Source organism: Dermacentor albipictus, chromosome 9 (assembly GCF_038994185.2).
Source record: "Dermacentor albipictus isolate Rhodes 1998 colony chromosome 9, USDA_Dalb.pri_finalv2, whole genome shotgun sequence".
Lineage (NCBI taxonomy): Eukaryota > Metazoa > Arthropoda > Arachnida > Ixodida > Ixodidae > Dermacentor > Dermacentor albipictus.
In genome coordinates this window covers 62,262,959-62,280,428 of record NC_091829.1, presented here as the reverse complement: position 1 = coordinate 62,280,428, position 17,470 = coordinate 62,262,959, and the positions used below count along the sequence as shown (strand labels likewise).

General features: G+C 44.7%; 1 protein-coding gene across 1 annotated transcript in view; it reads left to right on the top strand.

Moving 5' to 3' along the window:
* The first annotated feature begins 1,036 nt into the window (after positions 1-1,036).
* Positions 1,037-17,470, top strand: part of LOC139050023 (uncharacterized) — a 65,239-nt gene continuing 48,805 nt past the window's right edge. The window contains exon 1 of the mRNA XM_070526119.1: positions 1,037-1,173. The gene's annotated coding sequence lies outside the window, so the exon portion shown is untranslated. The remainder of the gene's footprint in view (positions 1,174-17,470) is intronic.

Below are 17,470 nucleotides of genomic sequence, written 5' to 3'. Positions count from 1 at the left end.
TGTCCCTACAGTTCTTATGCTATTTGTACTGGCGTCGGTGGTCATCCTGGGGAGGTTTCTACCGTAACCACTGCCTTTCAGGACGTCTCGCATTTTCCTTTTCCTTTAATGTCACGCAATTTCTGCGCACATAAGGAAAACGTGCCCCTGCGTACAATCCTTGCAGCGCTATTCAGAGAGTCAACACTTTTAACGTACTTTACGCTTTCAGTTGCACCTTTGAGGGGCATTTCCACGTGAAATTGTACTTCCACATTTCTTTCTAGTCTAATGTACTGTCTGCAACACGACTCTTGCATATGCGCATTGAGCAAATCTTTCTGAAAGTTGCCCTATAGTGTATTGATAGCATACGCGGGAACACTGGCGAGGATAGCCGTTTTCGTGCTCCTAAATAGATTCTAAACATGCATTGCTTACAGCCGTTGCATAAGAAATTCAGCGACAGGAGTAAATAAATGGGTATCGGAAAATCAGTATCTGAAAGGCGAGTAAGTCTTGGATGGCGCACATATCTTTAATAAAAGGACAATCAACTAAGGGCATACGTTGAAAAGCTAAAATACCTCGGTAGAAATGCGTCCTCTCAGTATGTAGTTCCCTTCGTCGGGCTACGCTGCTGCTCTTAATAGTTTAACAATAAGCAAGAACTTCTTGAGGCATCTAATGTGCTTATTACTTGATATAACAGAATATAATACGGCAAGGGTATTACGCCCAAGAGAACGACGTCTTTTTTCAATTTGAGCACTGTCGTATTTTGCCCATTGTTTGAGATAAAATGTGATAAGCTTCAGAAGAATTCAACACTGCACAATCTTGATCGGGTTTCGCTTCCCCATCGCCACGAAGCTCTGGCATGCCTTCAAGACATATTTGCAGAAAGAAAAACCACAGCGTATGCAAGCACAGCAGTAAAGTTGTCCTACCACTAAAAGCTTCTTGCCAAGCGCCTTAAGCACGAAATATTCATTTCCCATGAATGGCGCCTGCACTACGGCAAATGAACACCTTTAATATACTTTTATGCCATACAGATGCCGACACAGATACTGACAATGGCACCACAAGTTGCCTGCCCCTGGGGCCCACCAGGAACATCGATAACGTAAAGCCCAGCAGAAGCCGCGCTGGCATGGAGGAAGCATCAGCCAGTTTTGAAGACGGAGCCACGTAAGTTCACATTTAGAAACGTTCCATTACATGGAATTCAGAGACGACAGGGATGGATACCAGTGTAACAATCATGCCCATACTCGGTAATTTCTCCTTGGGGGGAGGGGGGGCTCGCTCTGATGGCTGAAACAGGCACTGCGTTGGCACTTTTGAGCGTTCGGCGGGCGCGGCAGGCTTTGACAAACTTCGCGGTTCAACAGCGCGACCAGAGATCACATGGCTCTCTGTACGCCCCATGCCACAACCACGAAGCTATACAAGGTCGCCCGATATTCCATGCTGTTAACACGCCGCACTTGGCGGTAAACTTGCTGGTTTGTAGCCTGCTTACTCACTCCCTGTTACGGAATATGTAAAGATTGTGAAGGAAAGATGCTCATCGCAGCCGAGGCTCACGAAATGAAACAGGGTTTTTGTTTTCCTGTAAAATTCCTGCAAGAATTACGCTGGAACTGACGCAGTTGCGCGAGGGATAAATGTTGCGATAACTTAAATGACAAATAACAGCTGCTGTTCAGACAATATTGTGTCGACGTAAGGAAGAACCTTTCGCTCAGGATCTACGACTTTAGTACATTGGAAAAGAGGCATGAATGTGCTTGGCAACATACCATACGTGTATGGAAGCTGGTGGCATTTAAAGGAATGTGATATCATAACTGAAGCAGTGTCATTTTAGATTCGTCAAATACTTGAGAAAACGTTGAGAAACTCAAATAAAAAAATTACATCTTTAAAACTCAGTAACGATAACACCGCCACGGTTCAATCAACTACATCAACTAGCACATTGAAAGCGCTCAAAATTCACGTATTACACACCGCTATGAAATTGTCTGTGTTATGGGTAGATCATTCGCCAGTATTCGGACACATTATATCGATTTCAGGAAAGTTGTAAAAAGAATATAAAGGAAGTTGCCCGCTTGGGATGCTCTACGATATGTAACTAGTTCAACTTTGATATATATTTTTTCGCGTAGTTAACTTTGTAAACTCTACCCCGCAGGGGCGTATACGCCAGCAGGCGTTTGGTGTGTTGCGACACCACGTACTCGAGCACATGGGGGTTGGACCCTCCTGCGTCTAACCATGAGTGGCTTTGCCGGGTCTGGAAAAAGGGGATCCTGGGGCTTGAGCCGATGTCGGGTGTTTGGACCTTTACGGCCCCTGGGCGGAGGAAACATATCTCTTCAGCCTCGGCTTCACATAGATGGCACCCCCGGACTTACCCACCCGGGGGAAATCGGTAGTTTTGGTTTCCTGTCTCCCTCTCCATTCTGCATCTTTCTCTCTTCCTTGTAATCTTTCCTGTCTTCTCCTCTCTTCTATTTACTTCCGACTTTCCTGGCAGAGAGGGTTAACCTTGTGTGGGTGGCCAATCTTGGGTACTCCATATTGGGTTATAGTAGCATCGTACAGCTGGCGAGGGCTTGTCTGACTCGTAAGACTTGCTCCGGCCCCATGTTGGGCTCGGTGATGGGCGGGTGGCACTGTTGCTGAACACAACCACTTTCCTGCTGCCGAACTCAACCACTTTCCTTTGATTGCGCTCTAAAAAGAGCGCGCAACGATGCAACGTTTCAATTCCTTTTGAAGAACAATAAAGAACAGTTCCCTTAGTAACAAGCAATCCACAGTGCAGACAACAAGTGCGTGTGTAAATTATCCCCCTTCTTGGAGGCGAAATGCCTCGCAAACACTATAGGACCTGGCTACAAAGCCACAAAGATGTCCAATGGAGACATCTTCCTTGAATTGAAGGATGAAATGTAACATTATAAAATTAATAATTTGGAATGCATTGGTGATGTAGCCGTCACTATGTCGGCACAGCGAACCATGAAGACGAGCCGTGGAGTAATCTCTGAGGACGACTTCTTGGACCGTAGTAACGAAGAACTGCTTGGAGGTTTCCAGGAGCAAAATGTGATCAAGGTAGAAAGAATCCTAATGCACAGGAAGAATGAACAACTTCCAACAAAGGACAGTGTACTAACCTTTGGTACTTGCCTATTACATTGGATGCAGGCTATATCAAAGTACGTGTTAGGCCGTACATCCCAAATCCTCCACTGTGCTTTAAGTGCCATAGGTATGGGCACGGATCTCAGACATGCCAAGGAAGGCAGACTTGCACTAAATGAAGCTCGAACGATCATCCGTCAGGCACTCGCGACTTATCTCTACATTGCGAGAACTGTGATGGAAGCCATCCAGGCTACTCCAGGACATGCCCTAAATAGAAGAAAAAAAAGAAATCATTCCGCTATGAGTCAAAGAAAATATAACATTTCACGAAGCAAGGAAATGTCTTTCATACTTAGATCAAACGAGCTATTCCGAGGTGGCGCGATGGGGGGAGCGTCACGAACGCCTCGGGAGTCTACCGCGGTCCCTGATAGTGGTCCGGTAATGACTCCGCCTGCCCTCCTTGGTGGCAGCAGCAAGTGCTGCTCCATCACCATCGAAGGTGGGCCTGCAGCCTTTAATTCCGCAGGTTCCAAAGCTTAACCAAACTCCACGGCCTGGGACGAAAGCCTCAGTGCCTAGTTCACGATCCTCCAGTGCCTCCGAGCAGGTTGTGGAGCTCGATCAAAAATCCCTGGCGTCATCGATGGCGAAAGATCAGCGCTTTCACCAGCGCGCTAGAAGATATAAAATACCTTTAACTGCTCAAAGAAAGGGAACGCTAACTTAAACGGTTACCGTCTTAGTATGCGTACTATCCATCTTTAACACGTGCTCTTGAACACACACAACAAAAATCTTCCCCGACATGACTACACGAATAATTAATTGGAATGCCAGGTGCCTATTTAGGAATCTAGATGATGTCAAATGTCTAGTAGAGTAATATCAGCCATGATTGTTCTTTGTTCAAGAAACAAATTTAAAGTCTACACACAAGAACTTTTAAAGACAGTGCATAATTTTCCACAAAGATAGAAATAATGGCAATTCTTCTTCAGGTGGTGTGGCAATCAAAGCCCAAATGTCAGAAGCATGCCAGCATGTATAACGCCAGAGCTCAATTGAAGCAGTGGCTGTTCAGGCTATATTGTTCTACCAACTTATAACTATTTGCTCCATATATATATATCGCCTGATGAACGTTTTCACAAAGCAGAATTTGAAAAGCTGATTGACCAGCTTCCCAAACCCTATATAGTAATCGGAGACTTCAATGCTCACAGCACATTCTGCGGTTAGTCAAGATCTGATGTGAGAGGACCGGCAATTGAAGAGTTGCTTCTTTCATCTGGAGCCTGTCTATTTACCAAGACAGAGCTAACATTTCACAGTCCTGCACACAGCACGTATTCGTGTATAGACTTAGCCATAGGGTCAGCATCACTTCTTCCATACCAGGGATGGAGAATTAGTACTTCATATGGGAGCGATCACGTCCCAACACTCCTAGAAACAACAAAGTGCACGATGGACCAGCTTACCACAAAAAGTGTGAACTTCATAGTGCCGACCGGTTGAAATTTAGAAACCTATGTAAATTGTCCCTTGAAGATGTGGACCACCTAGGTGTAGAGGAACTCACCAAGTAAATCACTGAAAATATCCTCTGTTCTGCTAAAAACTGCATACCTTAGTCCTGCACAGAATAAGTCAATTTAAAACAGTGGTGGAAGAAAGACTGAAACACCAAAGAAACGCCAGAAAAAAGCATGGAGTAGATTTTCAACTACCCAACAACAGAAAATCTAATAGAAATTACGCGGTGCATAGCGAACGGCCCCCGTATCCTCCGAATATCCAAAAGCGAAAGCTGCACACGCTACGTATGTTCCATAAACTCATACACGGATGTTAGCAAAGTGTATGATAGGGATAACTAAACGGACAACGTGCAAATCCTTTTCCTCTCATTGCTGGCTCTGGCGATACAATATAAGATAAAGCAAACACTCTTGGTGAGCACTTTCAGAGGGTATCAAACTCTGAAAATTATAGCGAAAAGTTCTAGCACCATACAAAAATATATGAAAATATTCTTTTGCGTCGAAACAAGTTGTCATCAGAAGGATACAACAAACAACTAACAATCCATGAACTCAAGCTTGCCCTAGGCTCTTGTGGCAGCTAGGCTCCATGCTCTGTCGTAATAACATGAAATAATCAACAATCTACCTGGTGAAACCGTAAACTGCATCTTATGTCTTTACAATAAAATTTTTGCAGCTGGTCATGTACCGTCATCTTCGAAGGAGGCAATAGTCCTGCCAATACTGAAACACGACAAAGACCCTTCCTTAGTTAACAATTACAAACCAACTGCACTCCCTAGCTGTTCGCTTAAAGTATTTGAAAAAAGTATTACCCGTTGTCTTGTGTTCTTTTTGGAATATAATAGTATCTTGGTCCCTCACTACACTGGCTTCCGAGGAGCAAGGTCTACAACCGATAATTTTGGCCTCCATGAGTCATATATACGTGACGCATTTGTACACAGCCAAAACTGTCTATCTGTATTCTTTGAACTTGAGAAGGCATATCGTACTGCCTGGCGATACGGTATTCTGCAACACCTGTCGTCCTATAGAATTTGTGTTTATATGCTGAACATCTTGCAAAATTACCCATGTGAAATCTGAATTGGCAATGTACTATCGCGCACTTTTGTTCAAGAAAACTGGGTACCACAGGGAGGAGTGCTAAGTTGCATACTTTTCCTAATTAAAATGAACTCTCTCCCCTCTGCTATACCATTCATGGTGTCTTATATTGTCTATGTGGACGACATCCAAGTCAGCTTTAAATCCTGCAATCTATCCATGTGTGAACGCCAGATACAGGTAAGTGTTAATCGGCTCGCGGAATGGGCAGAGGAAAACCGGTTTAGGTTAAGTGCAGAGAAGAGTACCTGCGTGCTGTTTTCCAGACGAAGAGGGGTATGTCCTGACCCATTCATTACGATGAATTGAAGAAGCCTACTAATTAGAAAGGAACAAATATTTATAGGCGTAAATTTTTATAGTAAGCTAACCTTCAAGCAACATATAAAATAGTTGAAGCTTAAATGTCTTAAAACTATGAACCTTTTAAAAATTTTATTTCATCAGTCGTGGGGAACAGATAGGTATTGTCTCCTATCTCTCTTTAAAAGCCTTGTGCTGTCGCGCATAGACTTTGGATATATTGTTTACCAGTCAGCTTCAAAGGAGCACTTAAGCTACTCGATCCTATCTATTACTTAGCTATCCGCCTAGCACTTAGTACCTTCGTACAAGCCCTGTCCAAAGCGTCTATGCAGAGTCGGATCATTGGCCACCGGATTATCAGCGCACATATCTCGGAGTCACATATGCAATAAGAACGATGTCATTAAAACAACATCCATGCAAAGCACTCATATATGATCAGTCCTCAAACCAGCTGTACTTCAACCGGCCCGCCCCGCCACGCCCCGCCGTTCCCATTAGCAGTCATGTCTGTTGCTGAAAAACTTGCAATAGTTTTCACAGATCTGCAGGAAAGTGACTATGGTGAATTCCTCCCACCTTGGGAGCAATGTCCAGTCACCTGTGACTTGTCCTTTACAGAGCCTAACAAAAAAGTTGTCCAAGTATCCTTATTCAGCAGCATTTCATGGCCCTTGAAGACAAGTACAGATCTATTGCATTTTTCACTGATGCTTCAAAGTGGGCAAATTCGGTATCATGTGCCACCCATGGCCCAAACTTCTCAAACTTTAGAACTTTGCGCAACCATAGCAGCATCTCTACAGTGGAAGCATACGGTATTCTGATCATTGTTGAGTATATAAAACACCACAAGATACAAAAGTTTATAATATACACACATTCTTTAAGCGTTGTCACCACCCCCGTGTCCTGTTTCAAAGCAAGCCGAAACCCCTTATTAAACAAGCTCCTTCAACTAATTCAAGTTGAATGCCAGAGTGGCTTGGTGCCAGGCCACTGTGATCGCAGGCAATGAAATGTCGGACAAAAATGGTGGACAAGCGTGTCATCGGGATACAATTGATGTAAGCTGTATACCTGGTGCAGGCATGAAACCTGCGGTACGAAAGGCCCTCCGTAATCATTGGCAAGCTGATTGGGACAGGGTAGTCGAAAATGGGCTGCACCTTTTAAAACCGCAGTTAACCAAATGCTTCCCGCTGAAGCTTGATCGACTCACCGAAGTCTGGCTGGCACGACACAGAATAGGACACATTTATGGCACATACAAATACCTCTAGACTGCAACTGACCCAACGACGTGACACGCTGTGGTGAGAACTTGACCGTCTTAGTGAAGTGAAGTTTATTTCCAACACCGAGTCGGAGGTTCTTGGGCGAAAAGATGTCGCAGACATCTTGAGAGTGCCAAAAACTTGCAAACATGTCCTGAGTCAATGTACTCCACTTCACCGAGAGCCATTGGCTCATTTTATAGAACTTTATTCACACAATATACCCCCCCTTCCCGGCATGGTCTGATCAGAGGATGCACTTTTTAACTTCAAAAGAACGCTTATAATTATCTTGCACAAGTTAACTTTCTAGACATCATCTCGTGTCATCCTAAACATGAGATTGTGCCTCACAGGTGAGATATGGTCTGATGCACAAAAGTAAGCCTGAGCTCTCGCTCCTCTTGCGCACGCAAGAATTGTAAAGATAGGCACACGGACAATCCACAATAATTGATCATCTGTGCCTATAACCAATGAATGTAAGGCCTTATGCTCATCTTAGTAAATATTTTAAAATTGATGCGCAGCTCTATGTAGACATAGGTAATATGAAAGCGTCTATACAGCTTTTATGCTAGGTCCTGTTCTTAAACTCACAATTTTACTAAACCAAGCCACATGTCCTGCCGCGTTTTGGCCTTAGATGCCCTAGCGCCAATAAAATTCAACCATGATCATCATTATCAACTTCATCATCAAATCAAATTATCAAATTCTAAGCTTCAATTGTTTTTAAGCTTAGCTAGTTGATAATTTTTCCCACTTGCAAGCCTGAATAAAAGATATGATGGATAATTTGCCGCAGTCTAAGTGGCTCTATCGAACGAAATTTCGTTATTTGAAAGTTCTCATTCTAAACTAAATAATCTGGTCTGGATGCCGGCCAAACTGTAATGATTAAGACGACGTACAAGGTAACACCACACGACTCGAACCAAACAATAGCATTGCCTGAGCCATGTGGATAACCGTAACAAGAATAAATATATGTATTCAAGTAAAAAGCATATTACCGCAAGAATGGCGACCAATGTCCATGTACTGCTTGGCGCAGACATTTCAAGCGAGCAGCAGGATGTACAAAAGACACACTGTAGGCGCCGTCTCTGTTCGACTGCCCGTTGCATTTTTCTTCACTAAACGGTAGAAACGCTGTAGCACCAGCATTACCTTAACTCAACGCTTGCAGCGTTCATTACCTTATTGAGAAAAAAAGAAAATACTTATTCGGTAGCACATTTCATCCATTATACATGAAATCACTGAAGTATTTGATGTTTCTGTGCTTGCTACGTATGGGGGGAAATGATTATGTGTGTGTCGTTCTCATGATGCCTACGGCACTAACGGCGTGCAGTTCGAATGCGACTCAAATAACAAATGACTTCGTACAAACTCTGCAGGAAAACTTGAACCCGGCAGTTTTTCTTCGTATTGAATGTGTAGGACTTTAGTTAAGGCGTATGACGTACAACGGGGCGTCATTCCACCTACACATGTCGGAGAGGACGCGAGTAGTTTGCCTCTGCGCCATTTCCGTTTCTTAAATCGAGAGCCTCAATAGGCTAGTTTCAATGGCTTCTACCCGCAAAAAAAGCGCGTCTAGTGAGAGCGAAATATCAGGAATGGCTCACACCCCATAAGCGAGCAAGCAAGTAATGGCTGAATATGAACCAAGGAAAGAAACGAACGAACGAGCGACGGAAAAAAAGAGAGCCAATGAAAACAAGAACGAAATCACCTTTAGGAATGCATTATGTTCCCGCATGTGACGTTGAGGAGGTCAACCTACAGTGCCAAAAGTTTACTTCGTACGGCAGCTCACTATGTCTGACCCATCAGATCGTACAATTTTAGGCATTACCAAGCATGCAGGAGGCTTTCCTCTTCAAGTGTTAGAAGAGTGTTACATGCTGCTGAACCTTTCTACTCTTCCTAGCGACAATCTTTCCTGAAAAATTCACCGACCATTAGGATAGCCCATAAAGTGAAATTTTAGAGCAGCTGTGTACGTGTTTTTATTACGGGATATATTCAGGCAAATATATTGAAATACAAATAGCCGAGGTCAAGCGCGATGGCTTTTGTAAATGACTGATCGAAGGATCTAGTGTAATAGCTGGTGCTGTGTGGCTTCCATAAAATACGCGCATAAACTGAGATTGGCAAACAATTGCAGACCAATACAATCGAAGCATGCAATTCATCATGCGAAAGCGAGAGCCCACACGAGCTCATCATAGCACGAAATGAGCGCTCTGGCTGAGATCCGATGCTAGTACGAAACGAGCGGTAGCGCGAGTCTGCATGAAACCAATCTTCCGCGCTCATGTCACTGAAGGGGCAGCTATCATTGGTCTCGGCCTCTCGTCCATTCAAGGCTCGCATCTTTTGCCACTCCGCATTCGCTCTTTCATCTTTCGCTCTTGTCCTTCGCTCTGTAGCGCCACCGACGCTCGCCGCAAGAATTGGTCATTAAGAGCTGCGCAATAAAACGGAGACCTATTTTATCCGACGCAAAACAGTCTTTCTCAATGCCGAGTGTCTCACTACCGAAAGCACGCTTCTGGACTTTTGCCTGAATACTCCTTCTGAGCGTGTTGAAGACGGAGTTGTATTTTCAATACTCAGACTACCTAGTTTTTTAACTTGCCGTCACTGAGAGATACTTCTAATCTCCTGCACCTGTTTCGTGTAGGAAATACGATGTATTAGATGATGCAAGGCTTCTGTGCTACTTGCCACTCGAACGAGGAAAATTCATTTCCAGGTTAGCATCACAGGGCACCGAAAGAACCACCGTTCAAATTCTGCCAACCTGGAGCCCAAATCGAGCGCTAAATATCAATGCAGCATCTTAGCGCTAAGAGCGAGTCGCCTTACCATTCACGCGCGATTTTCTTTTTGCAAAACACTCCATTGGTCAAAATGTGTTTTGTCGTCCCACAACAAGAGTGAGCCATTTTGAGCTAATTTGCCAGTATCTTTGCAGGAATCCTACTGGAACCGGAGGAATGGAAGAGCAAGGCTTCTGCGGTGTCAGAGCAAGTGTTCAATCATCTGCAAAGAAGTCGAAACACAAATGTGAAACATGTGGCAAATTTTTTAGAAGGGCTGCCTATCTATATGCACATTACCGCACGCATACCGGCGAAAGACCATACAAATGTGAAATATGTGCGAAATCATTCGCGGATAGTTCCACTTTCCGTAGGCATCAACGGATTCACACAGGCGTTAAACCGGATATCTGTCAAATATGCACTAAATCGTTCAAAAGCAAAACGGAACTTAACAGTCATCTCAAATCACACAGTAACGACAGACCTTTCGTTTGCGACATATGTAATCGCTCCTTTAAGCACAAATATACTCTCCAAAGACACCGCGAAGCATTTCACGGGGACGGAACACCGTAGGAGTGCAACCAGTGTGGATATCGCTCCACAAAGAGGGAAAGCATCGACGCACATCTCTGCCAGAATACTGGGCGCTAATTGTGTGGAGATTCGTCTAGACATGCACTGTAACGAATTGCACATCCCGTGACGCATACGGTGGGCAGTCTTAACAGTGTGACTAGTGCGCAAGTGCAGTAAATTGCCCATGGGTATTGTATATGAACGTGACCATGCACCCGTGCAGAAAAAAAATAAGCGCTGACATTCTCCCGCCGGAGTGATAAACTAACCAGACGCATCGTGTGGAGAGGCGGGCTTCTTTTGACGCTTAAGACTGCTGAGTGAAATGCAAGACGTAAATGATGACGCTTGATTTTCCGAAATTACGAAAGAAAACGTCGTCTCCAGCAGAATCTGGGATGTTTGAATATCGAAGTATATTGCAGGTCCTGGCTATAGCGTGTTGTTTGCACAACTATGTTGTTCGCCAAAGTAGCTTTAGCGAACTCATTCCTAGACAAACCCTAATGAGCAGCAAGTTCGTGTTTTGTGTCACTAGAAGGTTGAAACGTTCGCACAGAATCCTTGAGACGTAATTTAGTTCTGTGCAAATGGTCTGACAGTGTACTAGTAAACAAGCTTTACCTTATCATCGTTTTATTTATTCTGCAGTGTAAATAGAAGAGAACACCTCGTATTAGGAAACATTTTCAAAAAAGGCAGTTTCCTTGTCAACTGAAAAAAAATGTGTACCGAAAATTGACGTCCCTAGGCCTTGCTGCCTCCCAAAGACCGCTTTTATGACAATATATAGACATTAACATGCGGACATTTATGTCCCTTACAAATTGCTCAATGCACGTTATGCTTTGCTTCACTCTTTGGCTCTTGTATTCACAGCGAAGGTTTTTCTTCTTTATCATGCCGATGAGAAAACTGAAACTGAATTCGGCTGAAATCATATGTAGCTTCACAATATTTGTTCTACCAAAATGAATATTTTAGCTGTTGTTGTATTAACGTGGAACTTCTGTCACTTTTAATATGCAGTTTCTCATTCATTCTGAAGGCGTCTCTTCTCCCTTACACTCCACTCTATTACAGCTGTAGAATTTTTAGCCTCATGTGACAAACGTGTCCCTGTGAGCAAGATAGCTTTTAGTTATACTATTGACACGCGTAGTTCGTCTGTCTTCTTGCTTTGGGTGCGTTTCGCCGGATGCCCTTCTCATTGCATGACGCGCCTGGATGCATCAGAAGGTGCTCCAAAGTTCGATCTTATTTTTGGTATGGTTCAATTTTTATCACCAAATTTCACGCGCAACGCGAATACATTTGTGCATTCTGGAAGGCACGCGAGCACCAGAGATGCCGCTGGAATCTTCTACGAATAAGGCGTGAGCAGCCGACGCTTGTTAATCGTAAATCTCTTGTTCGACGATCGATTCATGTGCCCGGCACTATTTTTCTACCCGAATGTAACTTGTTTTGTGGGTTCCGGTTCGCCCAATAAAGCATGGTTCGTGAGTGATGGTTCTTGTTACTGTGTTATTTGTCGTATCTACAACGCGACATCTCGTAGAGGACCTTCGTGGTGACTGATCAAACCCTACCAGTCATGAAAAATATTGGAGGACGCTTAAGCTTCACCTTCGACAGTGGAACGCGATAGCGATATCGCAGCCCGTTAACGCTTCCCATTAATAAACGCAAGGGTATTGGGGCATCCTCGCACCTGTCCCCCGCACGGCCCAAATGCGCTCAAACAAGACGAAGGGGAGAAGCGGGCGAGTGGTGCGCAGCGTACATTGCCAGGAGGGGGTCTCCTGAGTTTGCCGCAAGATGGCTTTGCGTGTTCGCCAAGCGCAGAAGAATTGTAGCGGTAACGTACTTCGCTAGTCGTTTAACTCCGACTTCTGTAATTTACATGCTCATAATAACCGATATGAACCGCCGTATGACTTTCTACGGAACGTTTATAAGGCAACGCAGCATTCACTAGAGGCGTTTTTGTCCCGCTTTGAGCCATCGAACTCGTCGCTGAGTATTAGCGTCTCCTTCTCACATTATGGAGACCCTGGTTCGATTCCCACCCAACCCATTTCGGAAGTTGTTATTTATGAATTGCCTTCCGGGATTTTTCGCTCATGGCCAACGCCGCCGACAGAGACACCAACGACACCAGCTTTTCTGCGACACGAGCTCCTTAACGCTGTCGCGTTAACATTGTCAACATCGCCATGGAGGATCGAGCTAGCCGCAGACTACGCCTGCCGCTTTAGTACGGACCTCTGCCCGAGAAGACCAGGACGATCATGACCCCGACAAATTCCACAGTGAGTGTGCCCGTGTCACGCGCAGTGACGAGTGCTGCAAAGCCAAGGAAGCCACCGATAATTAGCGGATCACCATTTGGAGATCTGGAAAGCTGGCCGGAAACCTTTGGAAAACCACTATGTTTAACAATTGAATCTTTAATGAGCTGCAGTTTCACAGTGCATTTCTGCATACATTCACGAACGTCATGCCCAAGGAGCCAGCCGAAGTTGAACAGGGATGGCGAACGAAAACACCGTGACCCTCGGGGCAGAAATTCAGGCACTTCGACCCCAAATGTCTGAGAGGAAAGCGTTCTTCCGCGCTGCGGTTTGAAACAAATGGTTTACACAGGATGGATACGTGAACCAGCCAAAACCATTCCAATATTCCTAACGGAAGTCACGGGTATTGAAAAGACGTTGGAATAGCGCACTCAGCAACATCGTCGCCTGGTGCTCCCGCCGAGGTGAAAAATTCAAACACAATAAGCTCCGACGAACTCCGAAACGCCCCTATAACAGTCTCACGTGAACTACTTAAGATGTTCTCTTCGATGCAGCTGAAGTAGCCTTAATTGTTGGCGTCATCTGGGGGGAGGTCCATAAAGGGGGGGGGGTCCCAAAGGCCAACGTCACTTGCCCGGCCTCTGCATGGCAGTGTGATCTGTGGCACTGGTTAAATCATCTTCGCCCATTCTATAAGAGAGCTGGGCGACTCCGGCACCGTCGGGCTACATCACCTCCCATCTCCAGGTGAATCCAGAGACGCGCGCGAAGAGCGTGCAAGCGCGGGCACTCAGCGGGCACTAAGCGGGCACACAACTTTCGAGCCGTTGGTGCCGAATAGCCGGCATCGTTCACTTGATCGCCCCCCCAAAAAAGAATTGGTGAAGAGAAAAGGTAGGGGACACAAACTTGAATTCTACTGTGACGCGTGGAACTCTTTCCTTTTTTTTCAGTACTATTATGACGTTGCGGATAATGTATTCCAATGCGTGAGGGCTAATTAACCCTTTGATGATCATACTAAACAATTATTTGAATACAAGCTTAAGGTATATATGAGTCCAGGAGAGGCATTTAAACTCTGAACAATCAAACTTCCGGTGATAGGCATCTGAAGATACCGCGACTATGGCTTTGCCTCATTGGCTGTTACGGCAATAATTGTGCAGACAAGTCTGTCACTTATATTCCACAACTTAAAAACCCCTCGAATCAGTGTCACTACAAGTAATGCTTAATGATAGATTGGTTATAATTCCTCATATTATACTTCAAGACAAATGCGTATTATTGGCAATAATTTTTATGGCCGGTGAGTGAGTGCTGGTGGTGAATGCTCAACTATTTGTAGCGAGACTCTCGCTGCGATGCCAAAGGTAAGCTCACGGAACAAGTTCTCGTAACCTACGGTGAGTGATTAATAAAGAGGGGGGCATCTATTTAATGTATCACTTCATTAGTATTGTTCTGCTGATAAGGCACTTGGCCCGTCTGGGCTTCTTCCCTACTTGGAAAGGAATTTTATATCTTTTTAGGCCATAAACACATCAGACTAGCGTCAAATTTAATGCTGCAACACGCCTGTCCTCGGCATATTCCTATGTTGAAGCTAGCTTCGGATAACTGGTCGTACTTAAAAAAAATCATGTCTGATTCGTTATTAGACGAGCAAACAGCATAGACGATGCAATAGCATACTTTAGCACTTCTATTACTGATGCCATAAAACACATGCAAGAATGAGGAAATGAGGTCTGAGAAGATACGCGAGAAAAGCAAATCAAAGCATTGGGCACACTTGATCGGTACCGAAACACGTAAAATTTTATCGAATTGAAGAAGGTAAGGCAAAGGATAGAACGACGCAAGGACAACCTAGAGAACAAGCTGAGGCAGCTTCTCTCTAGCATAAGGTCCTGCACAGAATAGATGCAAACCTGGTATGGGCTAACAAGTTCCCAATGGCAGGAAACTCATCCGTAGACCCTGATGAATGACTGAGGCAGGAGCCTAGAAGATCATGCATATAATCTTGGTAAACACTTCGAACATGAGTGTAACTCTACGCCTTAAATTCCACAATTTTAAACTTTTACTTAAGATCTATTACAGCTTCTCTAATCTTCGAAGAACACTTCTCTTGCCTCCAGTACACTAATTATGCAGCGTTTTCAACTGGCCTACTTGTGCAATAATCAACTAAGGCTTTTAAGCAATCATTTGTGCACCCTGGAATTGAATCATGGTGATAGAGAGAGAGAAATCTTTATTCGAAGTCCTGATTTGGTCAATGGAGACAGGTGGCCGGGGTGCTAGCCCCACCGGTGCCTCGCTTCCTCAGCTGGTGGCCTGGCCTTGAGTCTTGGCGGCATCGTCGGTCGGCCTAACTAGCCAGATGTAACCCTTCGGGCATTCGCCGAGCAGCATGTCAGAGCTTCATTAATTATTTCATCATTTCATGTATCACCTCACTTCACTAGTGCTGAGTGTGAGACATAATTTACGACTATGGCGTCATCCCTCCCAAGGATATCAACCTGGCTTCGGTGTCCACGGTTTGGCGCATGTTCTTTATTCGTAGCGTGTTGCACGGATAAACACAGAAACATGGCAAACACGTCTCACATGTCCAGGAGCAGTAATATAGGTCGAAGCACAGGCCAAGTAGGCATTCACGAAGCCTAAACCACAGCGAAAGACAGTTCAGGGTGAGCCCATGCAATTGTGGTCTTTTTGTTTTTCAACTGAAGATATTTAGGTGAACCATTCCGGAATTTGTGGTTAATTATGGCTCCTGCAATGTGACCCAATAGGGACGTGCTTCAAGTTACCTCGCACGCATACGTTGTGTAGTTTCCATTACGCCACAAGCGCAAGGATGAACCGAGAAAAACAGAAGTCAACTTTACACTGTCATTGCAGTCTTACATTTCATCCTGCACACACCTGTCCTTACACAATGCCAACATGTGCACTGGATGGGCGTAATTTCTTTTTCCTTAGCCTGTTTTTAACCATAAGCTGGCACATCACTGTAGACTGCTTCCGATGAAGATTTGCTAACCCGTCGCCGTTGCTCAGTGGCTATGGTGTTGGGCTGCTGAGCACGAGGTCGCGGGATCGAATCCCGGCCACGGCGGCCGCATTTCGATGGGGGCGAAATGCGAAAACACCCATGTACTTAGATTTAGGTGCACGTTAAAGAACCCCAGGTGGTCAAAATTTCCGGAGTCCTCCACTACGGCGTGCCTCATAATCAGAAAGTGGTTTTGGCACGCAGAACCCCAAATATTATTATTATTAAGATTTGCTACCACCGAAAAAACAAATGTTTAGCGAAGATAACTTTTATGGGCATCACCGGGTGCGCACGTGCGCGGCGCAAGATACTTTCAAGCTTTAAGTTACAGCTGTGCGGATGAATTGCTTCGATTTTCAACAGCGTAAATGCATCGGCAAAACATGAATCTAAATAAAGCGCCCCTATTTGAGGCGCACAAAGTTAAAAAAAAGGGAAACTTAGCTTGCTTTTACATACTTCAGAAAACGCATGCTTTGTCTGAAAGGTAAGCTCTTCCTGGGAAGGCCCATCATTTGACAAGCAGATGCAAGGCGTCATTGAGCCAGTAACAACGAAGTTTTCTGAAGGATAACGTTTACTGCAGGTGCATTTCGTTGTTTTAGCTTTTTTACGATCAATCAACGTGAATCACGTGAATCAATGACCCGAGCAAGCTCGTCGTCTGAGGCAACTCCGAAGGCTGTAACACCGAAGAAGGCATTTACTGATGCAATCGTTTGGTTCTTACCGCAAAACAACCTCATAGAACAACGCGCGTAGATTCACTTCATGAGGGTGACGTACAGAATTCCCGCGTGTAGTCAACTTCAATGTCCTATCAACTCTGCTTGCCGCAAGAAATTCCTTCTCTTGTACGCGATAGGCACGCACGTATTTTGAAATTTTCTTCCCACGGCAGCTGAGGATGTCGAGCATTAAACTTGTACCGCAAGATATCGTTGAGAAATGTGGTCCTGTCTGCACGGTTCAAACATCAAAATTTTGCAATTCCGTTCAGGAATGTTCCTCTGGTCATATGGAGGGATAAGGATTGTCTAGTAAAATAATGAGGTGGCGAAAACACATGAGAAACATCCATTCCTTGCGCAGGACCTTTGCAATTCACGCAGCAGTGCCTCGTGGATAACGAGGCAAATTGACGACAGGGCCTGTCACACTAGAAGAAGGAAATTCTGGCACACACACCCCATATTACTTTTTGGAGCGAAAACGGTGACCGCTGCAACGTGGTGCCAGCTGGTCACATGTGCAGCAGGAACTACACGTTGGT